General features: G+C 41.2%; 2 pseudogenes; both read right to left on the reverse strand.

Annotated features, from left to right (window-relative positions):
- Nucleotides 1-4,989: 4,989 nt before the first annotated feature.
- On the reverse strand, nt 4,990-6,529 carry LOC123056635 (uncharacterized; annotated as a pseudogene).
- Nucleotides 6,530-14,352: 7,823 nt separating this feature from the next.
- Nucleotides 14,353-19,028, reverse strand: LOC123059894 (disease resistance protein RGA5-like; annotated as a pseudogene).
- Between the last annotated feature and the right edge of the window lie 4,244 nt (nt 19,029-23,272).

The raw sequence follows: 23,272 nt of genomic DNA on the forward strand, positions 1-23,272 counted from the left end.
GTTCATGAAAATCTTCATAAATACCGGCTGCTCTCAAGAAATCCTTGGAAGGCCATTCACACGCCCGAACCTCCGCGGTGCGCGGCAAATTATACTTAGGCTTCGGTGCCTTTTCCTTCGAGTTTTGGCTCGATGAGCCCCTCAATAGTCTCCTCATCATTTTCTGAAAAATTTTGAAATTTTTAGTAACTTCAAAATAAAAGTGAACCAAACTCAATAAAAATTGATAGCAACTACTCCTAAAAGTGCCTAAAGCCTATATCATGCATCAAAACTACTTTTGACCATATAAATTTAACATGCAAGCTCAAGAACAGGGTCACCTAAGCAGAAAATATTTGCAATGAATAAAGCACTAGAACAAAAACTAATTGGACCAATGGAGGAGTCACATACCAAGGAACAATCTCCCCAAGCAGTTTTGTGAGAGGTGCTTTGAGCAAGGAGATCGAAAATTATAGCAAAGAGGACTGGAACTCGTGCTTGAGTTGGTTTTTCGTGTTTGTTGGAGGAAGAAGAAGAGGATGGGTGCAGGAATAAGTGGAGTAGGGCCACCGTGGGCCCATGAGGCAGGGGGCGCGCCCAAGGGGGGTAGGGCGCGCCCTCCACCCTCATGGCCAGGTGGCAGCTCCCCCCGCGGTAATTTTTGCATCATAAATCCTCAAATATTCCCAAAAAAATCATAGGGTTAGGTGGTTAGGTATTGTGTAGGTACCTGCTCAACCTAGGTGCAGGATATTAAATTGGCATGTCATTCTGAGGACTTTTATTTCCGGGATATTTTTATATTGCATGGATAAGTAGATAACAGGCAGAAAAATATTTGTTTTATTTTATTTAATATAAATAATAGAAAGTAAAAGTGGGGTACAGAAGGTTGTGCCTTCTAGTTTCTCCATCTCATGATCATCAAAAGGAATCCACTAACAAGGTTGATCAAGTCTTGTTAACAAACTCATTTCGATTAACATGAAACCGGAGAAATTTCGAATAACACTAGGTTACCTCAACGGGGATATGCACATCCCCAATAATAAGTATATTATATTTCTTCTTGACAGTAGGAAGAGGAAATTCAAAACCTCCAAATATAATCGACGGAATTTTTCCAATAGAGTTGATACTGTGAACTTGAGGTTGTTTCCTCGGAAAGTGTACCGTATGCTCATTACCATTAACATGAAAAGTGACATTGCCCTTGTTGCAATCAATAATAGCCCCTGCAGTATTAAGAAAAGGTCTTCCAAGAATAATAGACATACTATCGTCCTAGGAAATATCAAGAATAACAAAGTCCGTTAAAATAGTAATGTTTGCAACCACAACAGGCACATCCTCACAAATACCGACAGGTATAGCAGTTGATTTATCAGCCATTTACAAAGATATTTCAGTAGGTGTCAATTTATTCAAATCAAGTCTACGATATAAAGAGAGAGGCATAACACTACACCGACTCCAAGATCACATAAAGCAGTTTTGACATAGTTTCTTTTAATGGAGCATGGTATAGTAGGTACTCCTGGATCTCCAAGTTTCTTTGGTATTCCATCCTTAAAAGTATAATTAGCAAGCATGGTGGAAATTTCAGCTTCCGGTATCTTTCTTTTATTTGTAATAATATTTTTCATGTACTTAGCATAAGGATTGGTTTTGAGCATATCAGTTAATCGCATACGCAAAAAGATAGGTCTAATCATTTCAGCAAAGTGCTCAAAATCTTCATCATCCTTTTTCTTGGATGGTTTGGGAGGAAAAGGCATGAGTTTCTGAACCCAAGGTTCTTTTTCTTTACCATGTTTCCTAGCAACAAAGTATTTCTTATCATAACGTTGATTCTTTGATTGTGGGTTATCAAGATCAACAGTAGGTTCAAGTTCTATATCACTATCATTAATAGGTTGAGCATCATCATGGACATTATCATTAACATTATCACTAGGTTCATGTTCATTGCCAGATTGTGTTTCAGCATCAGACATAGAGATATCATTTGGATTATCAGGTGGTTCAGCAATAGGTTCACTAGAAGTTTGCACAGTTCTATCATTTTTCTTTTTCTTCTTTTTAGAAGAACTAGGTGCATCAATTTTCTTTCTCTGAGAATCTTGCTCAATTCTTTTAGGGTGGCCTTCAGGATACAAAGGTTCCTGAGTCATTCTACCAGTTCTAGTAGCCACTCTAACAACATAATCATTTTTCTTACTACTAGTTGAATGCCCGTGCGTTGCCACGGACACACGAAGTATGATGTGAAAAGATTACTCGACAAAGTCATAGCATGGACTTGGATATTTTAAATGAGTGCTTTTTATGGAATATATTTCGACAAAAGAACAATGTCAAAGGTAATTCAAAATCTATGAACATGGACAAACTTGTTTTTAAATGTAGATAGTAACTAAATCATCCGTGAAATTAGTACATCCCTTAAGACACCATAGATACAAACAAACGTGACAAAACAATCATCTACATAGTAGATACAAACCAAGTACGTGATAACTACACTTGCAAATTGAAACACACAATCATGCGTAATAGACATAACCAATGTCTACTATCTGTACTACATGCGGCGAGCTTTCTTTGTATACATCCTGTGTCGGGGATCCTTTGTAGACAACTCGCTCGCTAGGAAAGCCCGCCTTCACTGAATAAATTGCTGAACAAACTTCATGTCAATCAACCCATCTATTATTTTCTAGCGAATATCTGCAAAAAAAAATATTATAAATGTTGCATTTAATAATATTTAAACTTTGTCTACATATATTAATAACAATCATAAGTAATTGATTTGTAGTTGATAATAAGTCATAACTACTCACCATTAAGTGCGCGTGCTGCAGTATGATCCGGGTTGAATGCAAGGGTGGTGTAATTTGAAGTTTTCAGATTTCCTATTGCCAAATTAAGAAAATATTTAGGTCGACATAACAATACACTTTCTTAGAATATGCAATACATATATTGGTATAGATGTGTCAATTACCGTATTTGCAATCCTGACAAAGCATAGTGGCAAGGACAATAGATTTACCGCCTTCAGTTGTTGACCACCTATATGAGTTCTGAATCAAGTTGCCACCCCAAATCCCAACAACTATAAGTTTGCCCCTACAATTTGGAATATTTGAAAATGGTAACCATGTCAAGGATTTTTTGAATTAATTTCGATTACTTGGTATAAAAGAGTTGAAACTATTATATACCAAACTACACATACCACATATCCATGAAGGTGACCTCTCTATATATTTCAGCACCTGGGTATCCCCCAATGCGTTCATGTCCATCATAATGAACGACTATGTCAACTATGTCTGTATCAATTATCATTAGTCAATTCTATATATCAAGATTATCTCTGTGTTAGTAAGTATTATATGCCTGAATGCATACCTACGAAAGTGTTTTTTGGACACCTCCGAACTTCCTGGAATTCATATATACAACTATGATTTAAATAGAGGTATAATTTTTTTTCCAGGGAGCAGTATCATAATTCATATGCAACATGCAAAATAAAATGTTAAAAAGCCTACATCTAAGATTTTTGATAGCCCTGACAACCGTCTAAATACCTCGGTTCTATTCCATTGACCCAAAATAAATGTCTCAATTTTATACTCCCTCCATCCGAAAATACTTGTCTTCAAAATGAATAAAAAGAGATGCATCTAGAACTAAAATACGTCTAGATAAATCCTTTTTTATTCATTTTGATGACTAGTATTTTCGAACAGAGAGAATACTAACTTTAATACAAAATTGTATTAAGATTGGACATTTATTTTGGGACGATGTGAGTATATGCTACTCTAATATATATAAAATATAGAGCCTTGCGACAAAAAACTATTCTACATCGGTGACTCTCAGTCTCACTTTCTCCTCACGGCTCACCCCTTTACCCTTCAGCTAGCCACCCAGCTCCCCTCATCCCCTGTGCAGCAGCCGGCGCATCACGGCGCGCATCCGCACACCATGTGGTGCGAGGCACCCATCCCAGCCCAACTTCCCACCCTCCGCCTCCGCACCATCCCTACCGATGGCTGCGCCGTTGCGAGCCTCCCACACCTGCCCCCATCACTCCCTGCTGTCCGGCGAGATCTGGGGGGCAGTGCTCTCGCGGACGCGCGCGCAGTCTGGGCGGCGGCATCCACCGCGCGGCGCCCCTGCCCCGCGTCCCCCACCCCCCGCCGCTCCGCTGTGACGGTGCCACCGGTCGGAATCTTCTGGTGGCAACACTCGGCGACAGGAGCACGCTGTGCAGCGCGAGGAGACCCTGCAGCAAGCCGTGCTCACCCGGATGGGCGGAGATCGAGCAGGAGTGGATTCCGTGGTGCACGACGGCGCCGACGGCTTCTCTTCGCCATCGAGCTCTGCTCCCCTCCCTCTGCGTCAGAATCAAGGTGCCCACGGATCTTCTTACCTTGTCACTGTCGGCTCCCCCCTCTCCCTCCACGTTCTGCATTGGTAGCTGTGTTGGATGTACACAGTTTGAAGGCTTGCTAGATGAGTAGTAATATGTATACGGTTAGGATTAAGTTGTTTATTTTGTGAGATGAGGATACAACTTTTTCTCGGGGTTGTTTGGATTCAGAATTTTAGCCAATTATGTTTCCATAAACTCGTTTGAAGGTCTAACAACCTGAAATTAGTTAGCGTAAAAAAGTATAGTTTTTTTAGGGGCAGAACAAGTAAAACTTTTTTTATGAATATTCTCAAGATTTGAAGACAATTAGACACACTGAACTGGTTCCTAGTTCCTACATCAGGACTACTACCAAATGACGAACTAAAATGCCATGGTAGCATCAGCCTTATTATTCTTACTCTATGGGATTTTTCACCAGTGCATGCAACTACACCAGACCCTGGCAACTGCAGCATTCGCACTTGACCAAAGAAGCTCCGCTTTTTTCACGCGGAGAACAAACCATATGGCTCGCCCAACCATTGTGCAAGTTCATCTGAACATGATCATGCCGCTTGCAAAGTGGAATACAAGCACACGATGACGTTTACTCCAATGGTCACTGCAAAGATGATGGCGAGAATGGCCATTGAAGCAGCTCTACGATCCATGGTCACCACGGCTACACCCTTTGCTGCTGCCTTCTTGCTGCCGCCATCTTGTCCAAGCTTCATCCCTGTCTCATTCCACCCCGTGTTCGCTGGTCTCTTCTTCTCTGCTGGTTTAAACAGAGCTGGCAGTGAAAGACATGCGGGTGAGTTGATGGGCGCGACCCGCTCTTGTGCCGGCAGTTTCTGTTTCGACACATTCTCCACTGTTGCTGTTTCGGTCATGGTATCCACTTTCAGTTGCTCTGAGATCTGTGACTGATGCGCTGTCATCTGTGTTGATGAGGTCTATTGGTCACTGTCATGGCCGTGCCCGATATGTTCTTCATGGGTGATCTCCGGGCTATTGATGGGAAGAGAGCTTTCATCGGAATTCTTCACACCTTTGGTGGCATTTGGTGTGACCTCATTCTCGACGCAGCTCTTCACTGAATTTTGGTTAGGATTCTTCACATCTTCACTGTCCAGATCATTAATGATCTCAGCACTTTCCTGGCTTGCGTTTGGATCCAAATTATCTATAGGTTTGCCATCCAATTCATCAGCAACAATTTCATCCACCTGCTCCTGAATCTCTTGAAGCTCCTCTGCTTCCTTACCATCCAACCCATCAGCTTCAACCTCTCTAACCTCCCTGCCCAGATTCTCATCAGATTGATCAGGTGGAGGGGAAGGAGTGGAGAGAAAGATGTCTGTCCCCACGTGGTGCGAAAAAGACTATACAGGATTCTGTATTATGTTGCGTTAAAACAATCTGGAATATAAAGGATTCTGGAGGTGAGCTTAAATGAAAGTATTTCCTTCTATCACTATTCCTGTCGCGAGGCATGTTTGTTCCCATGATGTAATGTTTCATTTTCATTTACGATTCTTCTAGAATCCAGTAAAAGTAAACATGGTCTGAGGTTACCTAATCTTATACTGCAATTTCAGAATTTCCTAGATTTGCTTTGACAGTTTCAACACATGTTCTTCACACTAAAATAAACCTGCAGTATTTTTGCATTACCAAAATGAACTTTAGATGTGGGAGGGTCTCCAATATATATGAACTTAACTGTGGGAACAGAACAGGTGGCATAACTGATATGACATAACTTTGGGGAATAAGTGCTATATAGTTGACACATTTGAGATGCCAGAACTTGTTCAATGTAGTTGGAGTAAAAGTTAAAGATGCAATCTGAGTACTAACATTATGAAGTGCCGTTCAACAATTTCAGGCTTGTCCATGGTCGATTTGGACTGGTCAGGTTGGTGTTGCCTTATTCTGTGCTACGTTATATTGTTATGACGGGATTTCACATTCAATTTGTTATGCTCAATTGCTCAATCTGTTTATGAGGGTCCGGTTCATTGCAACATCAGCGTGCCTTCCTGATCTCTTCTTCCTTCTAGCAATGATGGTTGTGACTCAGCAGAAATTCCATACCTTCATGGTCAACTGCTGCATCTGGAATACGTATGTGAAGCATACCTTAGTATTTTAATTTAACTCCTCACCTGAAGTTATTCTCCTTAGTTCTGCATTTGTGTTGAGCTAATATGGATATGGTACATTTTTTTTGCTATATGGATATGGTACAACTTTGGCTAAGCAATGCAACTTTCATTGGGTTTTTAGTACTTGTACTTAATGTGCGGATAGAGACTCCGAAATTGTCATTTTAGTGTACCTATTTGCACATGTATTTCCATATTTGAATGTTCTCAACCATGCTGCTAAAATGTTTGTGAATATGCTTACAAGTCTACTCTGACATGGAGAGAAAATGTCAAGCCAGTAAAATGCTTGCAGCATTTGGCTGATGCTTCTCAACAAAAACCATGTGTTGCAACTCCGTGAGCATTTTGCTGATCCTAAATTGGTGTTATTAAACTTCAGAGATGAAGGAAAATGTCTGATTTCAGGCTTATTCTCGTTGTACAAAATTGCAGTCAAACACAACCCCTTCCAATACGTGAGATAGCTGGATATGTTGGAAGGGAAGCAAAATATATGAGAAAGGTGGATGGTCGGTGTTGGCATTTATGAAGAAAAATCTTATCATTATCTTAAACATGGTTTTCCTAGATTTGTTTTTGACAGTTTCACATGTTCTTCTTACTAAAATAAACCTGCAGTCTTTTTGCATCACAAAAATGATATGACATAACTGTGGGTCTCCAATATATATATATATATATATATATATATATATATATATATATATATATATATATATATATATATATATATATATATATATATATATATATATATATATGAACTTAACTGTGGTAGATTTTGTAACTTTGGGATGCCAGAACTTGTTCAATGTAGTTGGAGTAAAAGTTAAAGATGCAATCTGAGTACTAACATTATGAAGTTACTTTGCTTGCTGAAACAGGTCAGGATGGCAAACCTAGGGAGTTCGGGCACCATGAAACATAACAAAGGTGGATATCCGTCCTTTGTCGTCGGAGAGGAAGAAGACGGTAGGCGGGCTCAGGAGATGACGCAGCAATAGTCGTCGAGCGGAGGTTGTGTTTGGACGCCCTGGTTGTGGTTCGGCATGCGAGGTTGCGAGATCAGCAGAGGCTGCAGCTCCCACAGCTCGCGTGCGAACGATGTGGCCGGCGTGCGTTCACGTGTGGATGGAGCTCGGACGCCAGGAAGAACTGGCGTCTTGATGGAGATCGTACGCCAGGAAGAACTGGCGTTCGCTGGCGGGTCGAAGAAGTTTGATTTTTGGTCGATGGACCACGTCCTCGTTCGTGGGTTGCGGAGCTGTTTTTTATTGACTGGGCGCGATCGTGGGGTTCCACGGACTTCTTGTACGTGGGCTGATTTTTTTTGTGGGCGCTGAGTTGGTGATTTTTCGTACGTAGGCTGAGTTAGTGGGCTGCTGCGTGCGTGTGGGAGAGTGGGGATCGAGGGAGGGGGGTCGAACGAGGTCGAACCATCACGACGTTCGATCCCCCATTAATAGTAGAGATTCATCTCATCGAGCAATTCTTTTTGAGCTTTAAGTACTTGTTCAACTTGGGTGGTAACCATAGAAGCATGTTTGCTAACAAGTTTAAGTTCACCTTTAATATTAGCCATATAATCACCCAAGTGTTTAATCATATAAGCATCTTGTTTTAATTGTTTACCACAATAAGCATTGAAGTCTTCTTGCTTAAACATAAAATTATCAAACTCATCCAAGCACTGACTATGAATTTTAGTAGGAGGGATTTCAGCTTTGTCATATCTATAGAGAGAATTTACCTTTACTACCTGTGTCGGGTTATCGGGATCAAGAGGTTCTTCAATAAATAAAGGATTAAGATCATATGTTTCTTCAATAAACGGTAAATTAAGATCATGTATTTCTTCAATAGGAGATAAATTCTTAACATCTTCAGCTCTAATACCTTTTTCTTTCATAGATTTCTTTGCCTCTTGCATATCTTCGGGACTGAGAAATAGAACACCTCTCTTCTTCGGAGCTGGTTTAGGAATAGGATCATTAATTGGAGCACGAACTAGCTCAGGAGGTGCCCAATTATTTTCATTTGTCAACATATTATTCAATAAGATTTCAGCTTCATCCGGTGTTCTTTCCCTGAAAAGAGAACCAACACAATTATTCAGGTAATCTCTGGAAGCATCGGTTAGTCCATTATAAAAGATATCAAGTATTTCATTTTTCTTAAGAGGATGATCAGGCAAAGCATTAAGTAACTTGAGAAGCCTCCCCCAAGCTTGTGGGAGACTCTCTTCTTTAATTTGCACAAAGTTGTATATTTTCTTTAAAACAGCTTGTTTCTTATGAGTAGGGAAATATTTAGCAGAGAAGTAATAAATCATATCCTGGGGACAACACACACAACCAGAATCAAGAAAATTAAACCATATCTTAGCATCACCCTTTAATGAGAACGGAAATATTTTGAGGATATAAAAGTAGCGAGATCTCTCATCAATAGTGAACAGGGTGGCTATATCATTTAATTTAGTAAGATGTGCCACAACAATTTCAGATTCATAGCCATGAAAAAGATTAGATTCAACCAAAATAATTATATCAGGATCAATAGAGAATTCATAATCCTTATCAGTAACACAGATATGTGAAGTAGCAAAAGCAGGGTCAGGTTTCATCCTAGCATTTAGAGATTGCTTATTCCATTTAGCTAATAACATTTTGAGTTCATATCTATCTTTGCAAGCTAAAATAGTTAAAGAAGCTTCTTGATCAAAAACATAACCCTCAGGAATAACAAGTGATTCTTCATCATCAGTATTGTCAGATTCCATATTTTCAATATCTCTAGCCCTAGCAAGTTGTTCGTCAAGAAATTCACCAAGTGGCACAGTAGTATCAAGCATAGAAGTAGTTTCATCATAAGTATCATGCATAGCAGAAGTAGTATCATCAATAACATGCGACATATCAGAACGAATAGCAGAAGCAGGTTTAGGTGTCGCAAGCTTACTCATAACAGAAGGTGAATCAAGTGCAGAGCTAGATGGCAGTTCCTTACCTCCCCTCGTAGTTGAGGGATAAATTGGTGTATTAGCGTCTTTCAAGTTCTTCATAGTGTCCAGCAGATATAAATCCCAAGTGATTCAAAGAATAGAGTTATGCTCCCCGGCAACGGCGCCAGAAATTAGTCTTGATAACCAACAAGTATGGGGGATCGCAACAGCTTTCGAGGGTAGAGTATTCAACCCAAATTTATTGATTCGACACAAGGGGAGCCAAAGAATATTCTCAAGTATTAGCAGCTGAGTTGTCAATTCAACCACACCTAGAAACTTAGTATCTGCGGCAAAGTGTTTAGTAGCAAAGTAATATGATAGTGGTGGTAACAGTAACAAAAGAGTAATGAAAGCAAAGTAATATTTTTGGTATTTTGTAGTGATTGTAACAATAGCAACGGGAAAGTAAATAAGCGTAAACCAGTATATGGAAAGCTCGTAGGCATCGGATCAGTGATGGATAATTATGCCCGATGCGGTTCATCATGTAACAATCATAACATAGGGTGACACAGAACTAGCTCCAATTCATCAATGTAATGTAGGCATGTATTCTAAATATAGTCATACGTGTTTATGGAAAAGAATTTGCATGACATCTTTTTTCCTACCTCCCGTGGCAGCGGGGTCCTAATAGAAACTAAGGGATATTAAGGCCTTCTTTTAATGGAGAACCGGAACAAAGCATTAGCACATAATGAATACATGAACTCCTCAAACTATGGTCATCACCGGGAGTGGTCCCGATTATTGTCACTTCGGGGTTGCCGGATCATAACACATAATAGGTGACTATAGACTTGGAAGATAGGATCAAGAACTCACATATATTCATGAAAACATAATAGGTTCAGATCTGAAATCATGACACTCGGGCCCTAGTGACAAGCATTAAGCATAGCAAAGTCATAGCAACATCAATCTCAGAACATAGTGGATACTAGGGATCAAACCCTAACAAAACTAACTCGATTACATGATAAATCCCATCCAACCCATCACCGTCCAGCAAGCCTACAGTGGAATTACTCATGCACGGCGGTGAGAATCATGAAATTGGTGATGGAGGATGGTTGATGACGACGACGACGACGAATCCTCCTCTGTGGAGCCCCGAACAGACTCCAGATCAGCCCTCCCGAGAGGTTTTAGGGCTTGGCAGTGGCTCCGTATCGTAAAACGTGATGATTTCTTCTTATCTATTTTTGTCTCCCCAAAAGCAAATATATAGAGTTGGAGTTGGAGCTTAAGGTCTCCAGGGGGCCCACGAGGTAGGGGCGCGCCCTAGGGGGGACGCCCCCACCCTCGTGGACAGCGCCTTACTCCCCTGGTCTTCATCTTTGGCGAGGATTTTTTATTATTTATTGTAAGATATTCCGTGGAGTTTCAGGTCATTCCGAGAATTTTTGTTTTCTGCACATAAAACAACATCATGGCAATTCTGCTGAAAACAGCGTCAGTCCGGGTTAGTTCCATTCAAATCATACAAGTTAGAGTCCAAAACAAGGGCAAAAGTGTTTGGAAAAGTAGATACGACGGAGACGTATCACTACACTTCAAAATGAAGAACATATCCATGAAGGTGGCGAACGCCGTTGCTTTTACAAATCCTCCCGAAGCAACCTTCCATTGCAACCTGATTCCAGCGGGCTATGCTCGTGTCTTGGTTGATGAGGTGGTGGACCAATATTCGGGGCTAGAGCTTGACATTCCTGGAGGTGACGAGGAGCACACACTGGGAGAGGCCAAACATCGTATCATCCTATGGAGAAAGGATTGCATCATCTTTCGAAGGCCACCGACACCGCGTCAGCCGACTCCTCGTCGAAGTCCGCCACCGAGTCAGCAGACTCCCGCTCCTCCAAGTCCGCCAACGCGTCAGACCACTCCTCCTCCTCCAAGTCTTGCAAAGCGTCAGGCCACTCCTCCTCCAAGTCCGACACAACGTCAGACAACTCCTCCTCCAAGTCCGGCACAACTTCATGCAACTCCTCCTCCAAGTCCGACACAGCTTCAGGCCACTCCTCCTCCTCCAACTCAGCCACGTCAACCGTCTCCGCTGCCTCAGTAATCACGGAAGAGAGCCACCGCAGTTATGGTGCGTAGCGGTACAAGTCGAGGTAGTACGGGAGGTACAGGCGGAGGTAAGCGATTTCAATATGGTCCAAGCCTCGCGCCTCTTCCACAAAGGCCTTACGACAAGTCCGAGGAGGAAAACGCAGCCATAGTGAAGGCCCATGTGGAAGCCCATTTTGCACCCAAACCGCCACCGCCGCCAAGGGAGAAAGTGTCTGAGGAAAAGATTGACCACTTCATTCGTATGGCTAGAGCACCGGCTCCCAAGCATGTTGACACAGACTATGAGCTCCACCTCAGGAAGTTAAATTGAGCACGTCTACAGAATGAGGCGAGCTCGAGCTCGAGCAAATTAGCTGGCAAAAAATGCGGTAAAACCGTTCTCCAGCTGGGAGAACAGGCGGCGCAATCAATCCCCCCGCTTGTTGTGCCAACAACACATGAGAGTACGCGCGCCTAATATTATTATGGGCAAACCGTTAATGTTCCCCAGCTGGGCGATGTGGTAACAACCGAGCAGCATATAACGCAAACTGAAATGCTCAAGATCACTATTGGACAATTCCTCGAAATCGAGTCCATGTCTCCGCTTAGAGAGGAGGAAATAAAACGAAAATATGTCCGAGGCCAACCCTTGGTCGAGCCAGACGAGGTCAAGAAGCTCCCAACGAGAATGTATGAATTGCATCAATGGTATATGAACATTACCAAGATTTCCAATCGAGAGTCCCTCATGGTGGATGTCAAGAAGGATCATTACTTTCATGAGAAAGTTGTGTCCGTTGAGTATTCAGAACTATTTCAGTTATACAATCAAGACACACTCAACAAATCTATCGTCAGTTGCTATTGTCTGTAAGTGATTTCTTTCTGTAATTTAAGTCTCAAACTAGCTGTAGTGATCATTTTGATCAACCATTACCTGTAATTATCCTCACTATATTCTTTTCTGTGGTATTATGCAGGATGAAGATGTATGAAATGAAAAAAGGTGCACGCTATGGCATTGAGTTCATTGACGCAAATACCATTAATGAATACACATGGAAATTAGATACATATTATCGAGCAAGTGTAGAGGAAAGCATGTTAGAGTTCTTCAAGCACCTCAAATACAATGAAGATATACTACTTCCTTACAACTTCCTGTGAGTCACACCGTCTTGTACTATAAATTATGTTTTTGCTTACTAGCTAGCTAAATGTTTTTGCTTACATATATATGCCCGCTTAATTAAGACATGCAAATGTGTGTGCATGCAATTTTCACTGGATCTTGTTAATCATTAAAGTTGATGAAGGAACAGTTGAAGTACTAGACTCACTACTTAAGAAATAAAGTGACTACACCATTGTGAAGGGGATAGTCGACAGGTAATTTCAATCATTATTAACTATATCTCGGTCTATTTAATTAGTTTGCCATTTCCTGATAACAACTATTTAATAACCTCTTTATTCATTTTCTTTGTCAGCGGGTAGGGCTTGGGCAAAGTTCATCAACATCACTCCAGGCCAATGGAAACAAAAGCTGAAATGGTATCGACCCAAGGTAAGTAATTAAGTAGTACTAGCTAGCTAGATGCCATCTCTTTAATTATCATGCTTGATTAATTATTATCTGATCAAATTCCATTCTCGTAAAGGCCCTGAAGCAGGCGTCGGGGAATGATCTGTGTGGATACTACGTTTGCGAGAACATTCGCATGATGGCGTCCGAAAAGAGCAGATCTCAAAGACAGGACTGGATACGTTTGTGAGAACACTATTCACAATTTTTACACCATTATCGATATCTAGTCACACAACTAATACACATGCATATTGATCTCCTTCTTAACAACTCAGAGAGGTGCGGGAGAAGCTCCTACCAACAGAGCGCATACAAGCAATTCAAGGGGAAATAGCGGGATTTTTGCTCGACCAGGTCATAGATACGAACGAAGAATACTATTACCCACTACCGCCCCATGAACCACTTCCAATTATCATCGTGCTCCGAAGGCACCAATTAGGCTAATGCCACTGGCTCCGAAGGCACCAATTAGAAGAAATTGTATATAGCTAGCTAATTGTATATATATATATATATATATATACATGTGTATATGTGTGAATTAATGATGGTTGTGAGACATTCGATGATATATAATCGGTTCTACTAGAAATTCTATTTATATATATGCATAACGTGTACAATATGCAGTATTGTAAAATACCAGCAAATGAAAAAACGAAAAAGAATTAAATGTAAACATAAAATTAAATAAAAAAGAAATCATAAACCCAAACCCCCCAACCTTTTAATACCGGTTGGTGTCACCAACCGGTACTAAAGGGCTCCCTGCCCCTGGAGCTGCCTCGTGCCACGTGGTTGCCCTTTATCACCGGTTCGTGCGGAACCGGTACTAAAGGGGGGACCTTTAGTCCCCACACTTTAGTGCCGGTTACTGAACCGGCACTAAAGGGTCTTACAAACCGGTGCTATAGCCCGGTTCTGCACTAGTGCTCCTAAGCAAACTATCCTAATAACGATAAGATAATTGGGCTAAGCTCCTAATAACAATAAGATAACTTGGGCCATAATCCACTGGGCTAAGCCCCTGATATGCCGGTCATAACAGGCTTAAATAAAGTCACACCATCAGTCCATCACATTACTGTACTGGAAATTAACTGAAGAGACACCCTGCCAAGCAGGCAACTATATATGTTCAGCCCCAAATTAAGGTTCCAGGTACAGGTGGTGAACTTGTAAACAAGAGCAGCATCTAGTACAAACTTACGTGCATATTACATCCAAGTGAAGGAGAGAAAAAAGCAAGGAAGCAAATGACAAATGGAATTTAAATGAGAGGCACTCGAGATACTACAAAACTATGCTACCAACATAATGACTGGTTTACAAGTTTTTAGTAGCTTTTTTAGCCTCGGAGGGTCGCTAGGTACACGATTAATCCCCAACTGGCAACTGCGAAGCCGACCGAGCAATTACCGGTCAACAATTTCTTCATTGCCAGGTTGTGGCAGCGGGAAAATGGACTGTGTAGTACATGTGTGCTCATGACGATACACGACTTGAAAGAGCAGCGGGTCAGCGTCAGTGCGCTGCATATGCTTGATCACTGGGCATTTATGCGATCTATAGTGTGCACAGCGGTAGTAATCTCTGTAAAAGTTCCAAGACAACAAAAACATGGTGTCAGCCTCCAGTGGCTAACCTTCGGAAAAAATGTGAGTTCCAGAAAAGGCCTTTGCTAACCTTCGGAAGTTGCTGTCATGGATAGTTTTCTGGCCGAACTTCCTCCGGTTGAAGCCGTCAGAGGACAATGAGAGGAGTCCAAAGAACATTGAATTGTCAACACACGTAATGTCAGCTGTAGGACGACTTGAGCGCATATCAATGGCCTCCCACTGCAGCTCTTGTAGTGGATCCCTCGGCACCATATCCCCCAACAATTACAAGGATTTCCTTGAGGCCTAATAGGTACTCGATACCCATAGGTGCACCACCGTAGAGAAAATTGAGTCTTACCTCAAGCTTTTCGAGACTGGGCATAGCCCCTGCCTCAAAAGTCAGCTGTGATATCCTGATGCAGGACAGCCTGAAATGCTTGAGAATAGGGAATCCAATTCCGCAGATGACTACTTTCTCTTTAGCTTCACAAGTTCCTTCGACGTGCAATTTGAGGTGGTTAAGAGATTGCAACTGTGCAAGAATTACAATATCATCTTCCAACACCTCAAATCTAAGATCAAGGTCTGTGAGGTTATGGAGCTCGCCAATCCACTTAGGAACCATTGGAAACATGCACAACATGTGAAGCCTCCGGAGAAGGCAAAGAGAAACATGTGAGCTTAACGCATATATACTGTTGATATTAGAATCCGTGTGCAGATATCTGAGGTTGCAAAGTTTTTCAAGGGAACATCTCAAAACATCCAAGCGTTGTGTTGTTTTCCTGTCATGCAATTCATCCATGTAGTAACATATTCGAAGATTCCTCAAATTGGTCAGTTCTCCAAGGCCTCTGATGTTGTCTATAGAATTCAAGCCCACATCAAACTCTTGCAGCGTACATACAGATTTCATGTTGCCAATCCCATCGGGCAAATTTATCCCACTAGGGATGATCAGGTGCTGCAATCGGCGCAAATGAATAACATCTTGCGGAACTTCAAGAGGACATACTCCTAACTCCAAGGTCTCCAATTGCTCTAGCCCCCGAATTTTCCTTGGTAACACTATTTCACCATCTGCTTTTATTTTTAGATACCTCAGATGAAACAAATGAGATATTCCAGTGAGGTCAGGTATCTCCGACCCATGGTTTCCACTTGTAAATTCAAGAGTTAAAACTCGAAGATGGTTGAACTTCAAGAGAGGAGGTGCATATGCAGAGGTACCGAATCTCGCCAGTGCTCTTACTTGTGAGAGTTGGGCGGTCTCCAATATGGTGCCATCTATTATACCATCCAGATAGAGGGAGAGCCTGCGGACCTTGCCAGACAAACCTATCATGGCTTGGATGTCATGTGTCGCAATTATAAAATTTTCATCTCTGCACTTGTGTACAATAAGGTCGAGGATCATATCATGCACTTTGCAAGATAACACTTCATTGTTATGATCTGTATCAACTGGTTGAATGATGCCCCTGTTAACAAGCTCGTTAAAATAGCCCTCTGCAATAGCCTCTGGATATTGCCCATGTACTTTACTTACAAAACCTTGGGCTATCCATTGCCTGACCAAATCATTTTTCCAGATTATATAGTCCTCTGGATACATACCCAAATATAGCATGCATGTCTTCAAATAATGAGGAAGATTTATGTAACTAAGGCTCAGTATTTGCCTCATTCCTTCCAATGTTGGATTCACCTCGAAATTGGGGCCCAATGAATTCTTTATATGCACCCAATTCTCCTTCAATGTGTTTTGCTCACTAGCCAAAAGGCTAGATATAGTCACAATTGCAAGAGGCAAGCCAGCACATCTTTTTAAAATCTGAGCTGAAACTTCTTCCAAATACAGAGGGCAGGCTTCCTCTGAACCAAATACTCTGTTGAAAAATAGCTTTCTTGAGTCTTCGTTGCTTAGTGACTTCATCTTATAAACATAGTCATGCTGATTGCAGCAGCAAGCTCTAGCCACAGTATTAATTCGGGTAGTTGTTATTATCATGCTACCGTCCAAATTTTTTGGAAGAGCACATCTAATAACATTCCATGTAGTTTCATCCCAAATGTCATCAACTACAATCAAGTACCTGCAAAATTATCTCATAAAAACTACAATAAGTACTAGGCAATAGTAAACTATGGGCAAAATGTAAAATATACATGAAAGCATACTCAGTCTCTGCAACTGCATGTCAGACAGCAAAAACATCAAAAAAGAACCTTTATCAGTGGAACATTGAAAATGCAAATGTACTTGTCCATGTAATGGAGTAATAGTGGTAAAAGTTGAATCTTCTGTCGCATTTCTGGAAACCAAGTTCATTTGAAGAAGTGTATCTTCAGAATAGATGAGAAATAAATTGTTGCATTCTAGCTTTTCAAACTAATGTTTAACTAGTTTCTCTAGTGACCCATGAGCATAACAGTTACAAGATCAAACAATTGAAAGTTTTCGCAATACGCAAAGCTTGCGTATCATGGGTTACATTCAATGCAAACAATACAAGATCAAACAATACAAATAACTTTGGGTTACGGTCAATTCCGAACAGGCGTACCTCTTATCCATAAGGAATTGTCTGAGTGCACTGATCAGTTCATCCTCTGCCCATATTTCCATGTTGGTTCCCTCCAGCGCTACATAGCCAACTTGAGAGAGCATTCTTCTCAGAATCATTCGTATGTTTGGTTTCTGGGACACGGAAACGAAAGCCTGGCACTCGTACTGCCACTTTAGCCTGTGGTAAATCTGGTTCGCAAGTGTAGTCTTACCAAGCCCTCCAAATCCCACTATAGAGAGGACCTTCCTCTGTTGTGCAGAAACACCCTCTTCACCCACCATCAGGTGTATTAATTCATCCCTCAGGCCATCGATACCCACAAGGCCCGATGTGTCCGCATAGAGTGCCAGCATGCGAATGTCTATGGTTGTATTGTTTGGCTTTGAGACAGCATCATCAATCTTGTACCTCATGCGTCGCTCGCTCACCTCCATGACACGGCTCTTGAGGCCTTGGAACTCCTTGGCGACCTTTTGCCGAGTGTTCATCGTCGTCAACAAGTTCATGCTCCTATGAATGAACCCCTTAAACCCATGGGGCTCGCCGTTGGACTCACCTTCCACCAGGAGCATGAACTCATCGACGCTGTCCTCGATGTCATAGGACAGATCACGCACCTCGTTTGCCCAGCACCTGGCTTGCTTGTCGGGCTCCTCCTCCGCCTCCGACATCCTCTCCAGGAATGCTCGCATACTCTCGAGCTCAGCTTTAAGGAACATTATCTCGCCTTTGGCTTGTTTCAGCAGCTTGTACTTGCCAGCGAGCAGATCGCCAAGCTTCGCAATCACGAAGCCAATGGCGCCATGCGACACGCTCACCACTGCTGCCTCCATGGAACCGGCAACAGACCCAGTACTGAATTTTCCTTTCTCTTTTTTCTTTCTAATTCAAGAGGAAAGAACTTAAATCACTTTTTCAATTCTGAAGCTGCTAACCCACACTCATGACTGAATTTTCGTTTTCTGGTTGTAGCCCTTACTCAAGATGTGCGTCCGTTGGTCGCATCTGCCATGTTGAAAACACTCAAATCAGCCCTTTGGATCAACTTAATAATACATGGCACCTGTGCTTGAAAGGAAGGGGGGGGGGGATTCAAACCTTAGCGGAAACCAATTGGATCCCAACCGTCTGACGCAAACTGCGCTGGCTTGCCAAATCCCTCAATCACCGTCGCCCCCCGCCAGATGGAGCTCGTCGGAGGCCCCGCCAGCCTGGCCTCCGGGGTGGCCTCGACGTCGCTGCAAGCGAATGAGGAAGAAGATACTCGAGCGACCACCGGCAAGACGCTCAAGGCCAGGCCACGGCCAGCTCTAGATCTATCATCGTCGGTGGTTCTTGTGCCCCAGATCTGGAGATTCTAGTGAGTGAGGACTGAGGACCAAGGTCGAATGCTTCTTGAATTGATAACAAGGGGACCCTATGGTCTTCAATGCTCTGGTTGGGCGCCATTACTTCTTCCTACTTTCTTGCCTAGGATAGCTCTGAAGGCCAGCACGATGCACTGTTCATCTGATTTTTTGTACGATGCTGAAGATCAGATCACGGCACCTAGGACCAAAACGCACCACGCCGTTGGGTTCCTTGTCGTAGCAAGATCGACTTTGTTTTTCTCAAATTATTTTGCATACTGTTGAAAATTCTACTTTTAATTTGAGGCATTCAAACACCGACTAAGACCAAATCAACACTCAAACAATGTTAAAAATAGTCAGTTCATATACCGTCGGACCATGCCGCCTGTACAGCGCGCTCTCCTCGGCAAGGAGGTCCAGCCTATAGGCGGTGTTGTGGCACAACGACATGGTCGGAGTAGAAGAGGGGCTATGGGGCCGCTAGAGCTGAGCTAGGGAGAAAAAGAGGAACGAAACCGGCAATGTTATATCTAGAAGAAGGTGGGCTAGGGTTTGTGCCCTCAGACGTGTCGCCAACTGACTTCTAGATCAATGGGTGGCGTCAGAAATGAGGTGTGTGTGGCTGTAATCTACGAGGGTGAGGCAAGAAGCTATGCTGGGTGTATTGGACACGTGATGCCCACCATTAATGGTCAAGGGGAGGTTTCCGATGGTTTTTTTCTACACGCGGGGCTATCATGCGTGACAACCCATTTTCCGACACGCCAGGGGCCATGCCTGGGCTAGGCCTAAAGGCTGGCAACATGGGGCCAACACTGCATGTTTATCTTATTTTTTGATTTTTGAATTTATATGTACCGACTATATCTAGCCTAATAGGTTAAAATTAGCCCTAGAAACAACATAGAAGGCAAAATGCTCGCACAACTTTAAAAAAATGTTCATATTATTAAAAAAAATTCTTACATTTAAACGAATGTTCACGCATTTCAAAAATATGTTCATGACATTTTCAAAAACATCTATACAATGTAAAAAAAATTTTGTGTAATTCTTAAAAAATGTTCATGCATTTAATGTAAATGTTCATGGCATATTATATAATTTTTTTATCAAATATGGTAAATTGTTCAAAACATTAAAAAAGGTCGTGATATTTTTTTAATGGTCATGCCTTTCAAAAATATATTCATTTCATTTACAAAATTTTCATAAGCATATAAAAAACGCTTTCTTGTTTTAGAAAAAGGTTCATGACATTTTAGAAAGAAGTTCAAACGTCCGTTTAAAAATGTTCATTGTGTATGAAAAAAAGGTTCAGTCTGTATTTTGAAAATTATTCCTATTCAACATTTACAATTTTTTAACCTATATACAACAATTTTCAACCATATCTTGAAAAGGTTGACTTATTTAATAAAAAAAAGAAGAACGAAGAGAAACCCGGAAAGAAAGCAGATAATAAGAAACAAATAAAACACATAGAATATCCTTAAAAACACATAGATTTATTTTAAAAAATTAAGTAAACAGATAAATAAAATGCAGAAAAACAAAAATAACACACAAAAGATTCGAAAACCTGTCTGTAGTACCTTCTGAAAACCGCTCTAATGTGCCGCCCGAGCTCGCACAAAGCCCCACCCATTTATCCTCTGGCCCGACCCACACCTACTCTGTCCTCCCTTCTAGGACGGGCGTGGCTATGGCCTAGCTTAAAGTGAGACCTGGTGCAGTCGGTAGCGATATCGAGCGTAGTTTTAGATAACTTGTTTCAATTTATCATTTGATCATTCATTCTGTTTGCCGTATTTTTTATTTGTATGTATTTTTTGGAAATATTCCAAATACATATATTAATGTTCATGCATTGTATTTTTTGGGTAATTTTAAAAAATGTAGATAATATTAAGAAACAGCTAGTGACATTTCTTTTTAAACTTAGACAACTTGTTTTCAAGAACATGTATTTGAAAAAAAAACTCAATCATGTTTTTGAAAAATATTAATTGTGTGCAAAAAAAAGTTCATGATGTATACGAAAAATATACATAGTTTATGAAAAAAGTAGAGATAAAAACATGTATTTGAAAATATTAATCATTTATTTGAAAATATTGGCCTTGTATCCTATAATCTGTGGGACATGTTCAAAAAATGTACAATTCACATGGAAAATAGGCATCAAATATATATATTTGCAAAAATGTTAGTCATGTATTTCGAAAATTTTAGTTTACATTTAAAAATGTTGATTGTGTATTTAAAATGGTTTCCAATGTGTACAAAAAAAAATTCAGATGTATATAAAAATGTATATTATATGTAAAATCAATAGACATCAAAGCGTCAATTTGATAAGAAAATGTTAATCATGTATTTATAAAATGTCAAATGTGTGAAATTCAAATATTTTAGGTCTGCAAAAAAATTAAAACATGTATTTAAAAAATAGTGTGAACAAAGAAAAAAAGATAAACATTATAGAAAAACCAATGAAAAACAAGAATTTTTTTTAATGAATACATTATAGAAAACACGTTGAAAAGGGAAGAGTAGAAAAATATCATTGAAACCAAAGAGAACCAATGAAAAGTACAAAGATAAACATATCAAAAAAAAAACCGTAACAAAGAGAACATACAACAAATGAAAGAAAATAAAAGTATCAGTGGAAACAAAAAAAACACATAGAAATAAAAAAACGTATGGGAAAACAATAAAAAGGAAAGAAACATATAAAAGTGATAAAAGAAAACAGATCATGTCAATAGATAGAAGGAAGAAAGAGAAACATAACTGTATAGCCAGCAAGCGAGCTTCTTTTCTTCTGGCCCAGAAACCCATCTACATAGAAAACCTTATGGCGAGAGGTAATTTAAGACAGTAAACCTGAACCTAAATCCATCCCTCTCATGACAAGGCAGCTTCTGACCGGCAGTTGCTTCATTTGGCCGATCCGAGCACCCTAGGAGGTAGGAGCTCTCTTGCACATTAACGTTTCTGGTTATCAAATTTGTTGCCTAATCGTTTCTGGTTATCATTTGTTTCCTGGGCTGGATGCCCTAGGGGGGCACTATTCCCGAAACTAAATTGGAGCCTTCTCGTTCCCCCGTCCAAATTAACGTACGGTCCCACATAGACGGTAATGTATATGAGATATGTCGACCATGTGATTTTGTGAAATATGGCAGACTTACTTGGTTCAGATTGAAGGAGAAAAGTGATATTAGTACATATCTGTGATTTGTATATATGTTTTGAAAGTGATTTTGGCAAAATGTGAAATATGATTTGTGAATTTCATATGTGAAACAGATTAATTCTAATATGTGAAAGTTTTTGTTTTTAAATGTAATTCCGCTAAATTGGAATGTAATTTTTGATTTATTGTTTCACATTATATGAGTTGTGAAATGCATGTTCTGGAATCGAAAGCGAGTGAAATTAGTTTACAAAAATGGGTGGTCAGTTTACTAAAATTATTGAAATCTATTTTCGTAGGTACCGAAATCATTTTATTGAAAGAGAGCGAAATTAGCCTTTTGAAATTACTGAAATTTGTTTTCTGGAATCTGGAAGAATTGAAACAACATTTCCGGTCCGATTCCGGACGGGGACTCGGAAGGAAATTCCGGTCCGATTCCGAACGGGGACTCGGAAGAAAATTGCCGTGGACCGTCTTCGACTCTGCTCCGGTTGACAGGCCTTTATATACCTTCCCGGGTCTCCTTCCTTCCGACGGTGTAGCCTCCCCACCAGGGTGCAGCCTCCCCACCAGCATCCAGATCCAGGAATCGCTGTTGCCGCCCAAGAAGAGGCCGACAAGCACCACCACCAGCGCCTCCTCATCCTCATCTCTTCTGCTGGTTTCTCCTGCAATGAGGAAGAGACGGATGGATTGCTACGTCGTCGTCGACGCCGGCGCGGCGAGCTGCTCTCGCATGGCGGCGTCCACTCTGCAGCAGGCCGGACCGGCGGCGGCGTGCGGCGCCATGGCCTCGAAACGCGCCAGGAAGGCCAGCTCCAGATACAGCGCGGACGTGTGGACGCAGTGATGATCGAGCAGACTTCATTCAGCAGCTGCTTGATGGCTTCGATCGAGCTGGCGGACAGATTAATTCCAAGGCTGCGTTACCGTCAACGTACTAGTTTCTGGAACTGAATATTGTCTGCTCTGTTTCTACGGTTAATGTCGGTAGTCCGCGATCTCCACAGAACTGAATATTGCTTGGTATCTTGGACTGTATTTCTCGTGAGAGTCCTGAGGCCCAACTTGTGTAATCAATTTGTGACTATAATAACTAGCAATCCGCACCCCAATACGTGCGGCTTTCTACATGTATATATTTGTCTGAAATGAAGTGAAAAATGTTCAGATTGCTGTTACTGGAAATTGACTGAATATGTTCAGACCCGAATGAAGCTTTCAGGTATAGGTGGTGAACTTCTAAACTACATATTACTACCTCTGTATCATAATATAAGACCGT

This window comes from Triticum aestivum, chromosome 3A, assembly GCF_018294505.1.
Source record: "Triticum aestivum cultivar Chinese Spring chromosome 3A, IWGSC CS RefSeq v2.1, whole genome shotgun sequence".
In the NCBI taxonomy this organism is placed as follows: Eukaryota; Viridiplantae; Streptophyta; class Magnoliopsida; order Poales; family Poaceae; genus Triticum; species Triticum aestivum.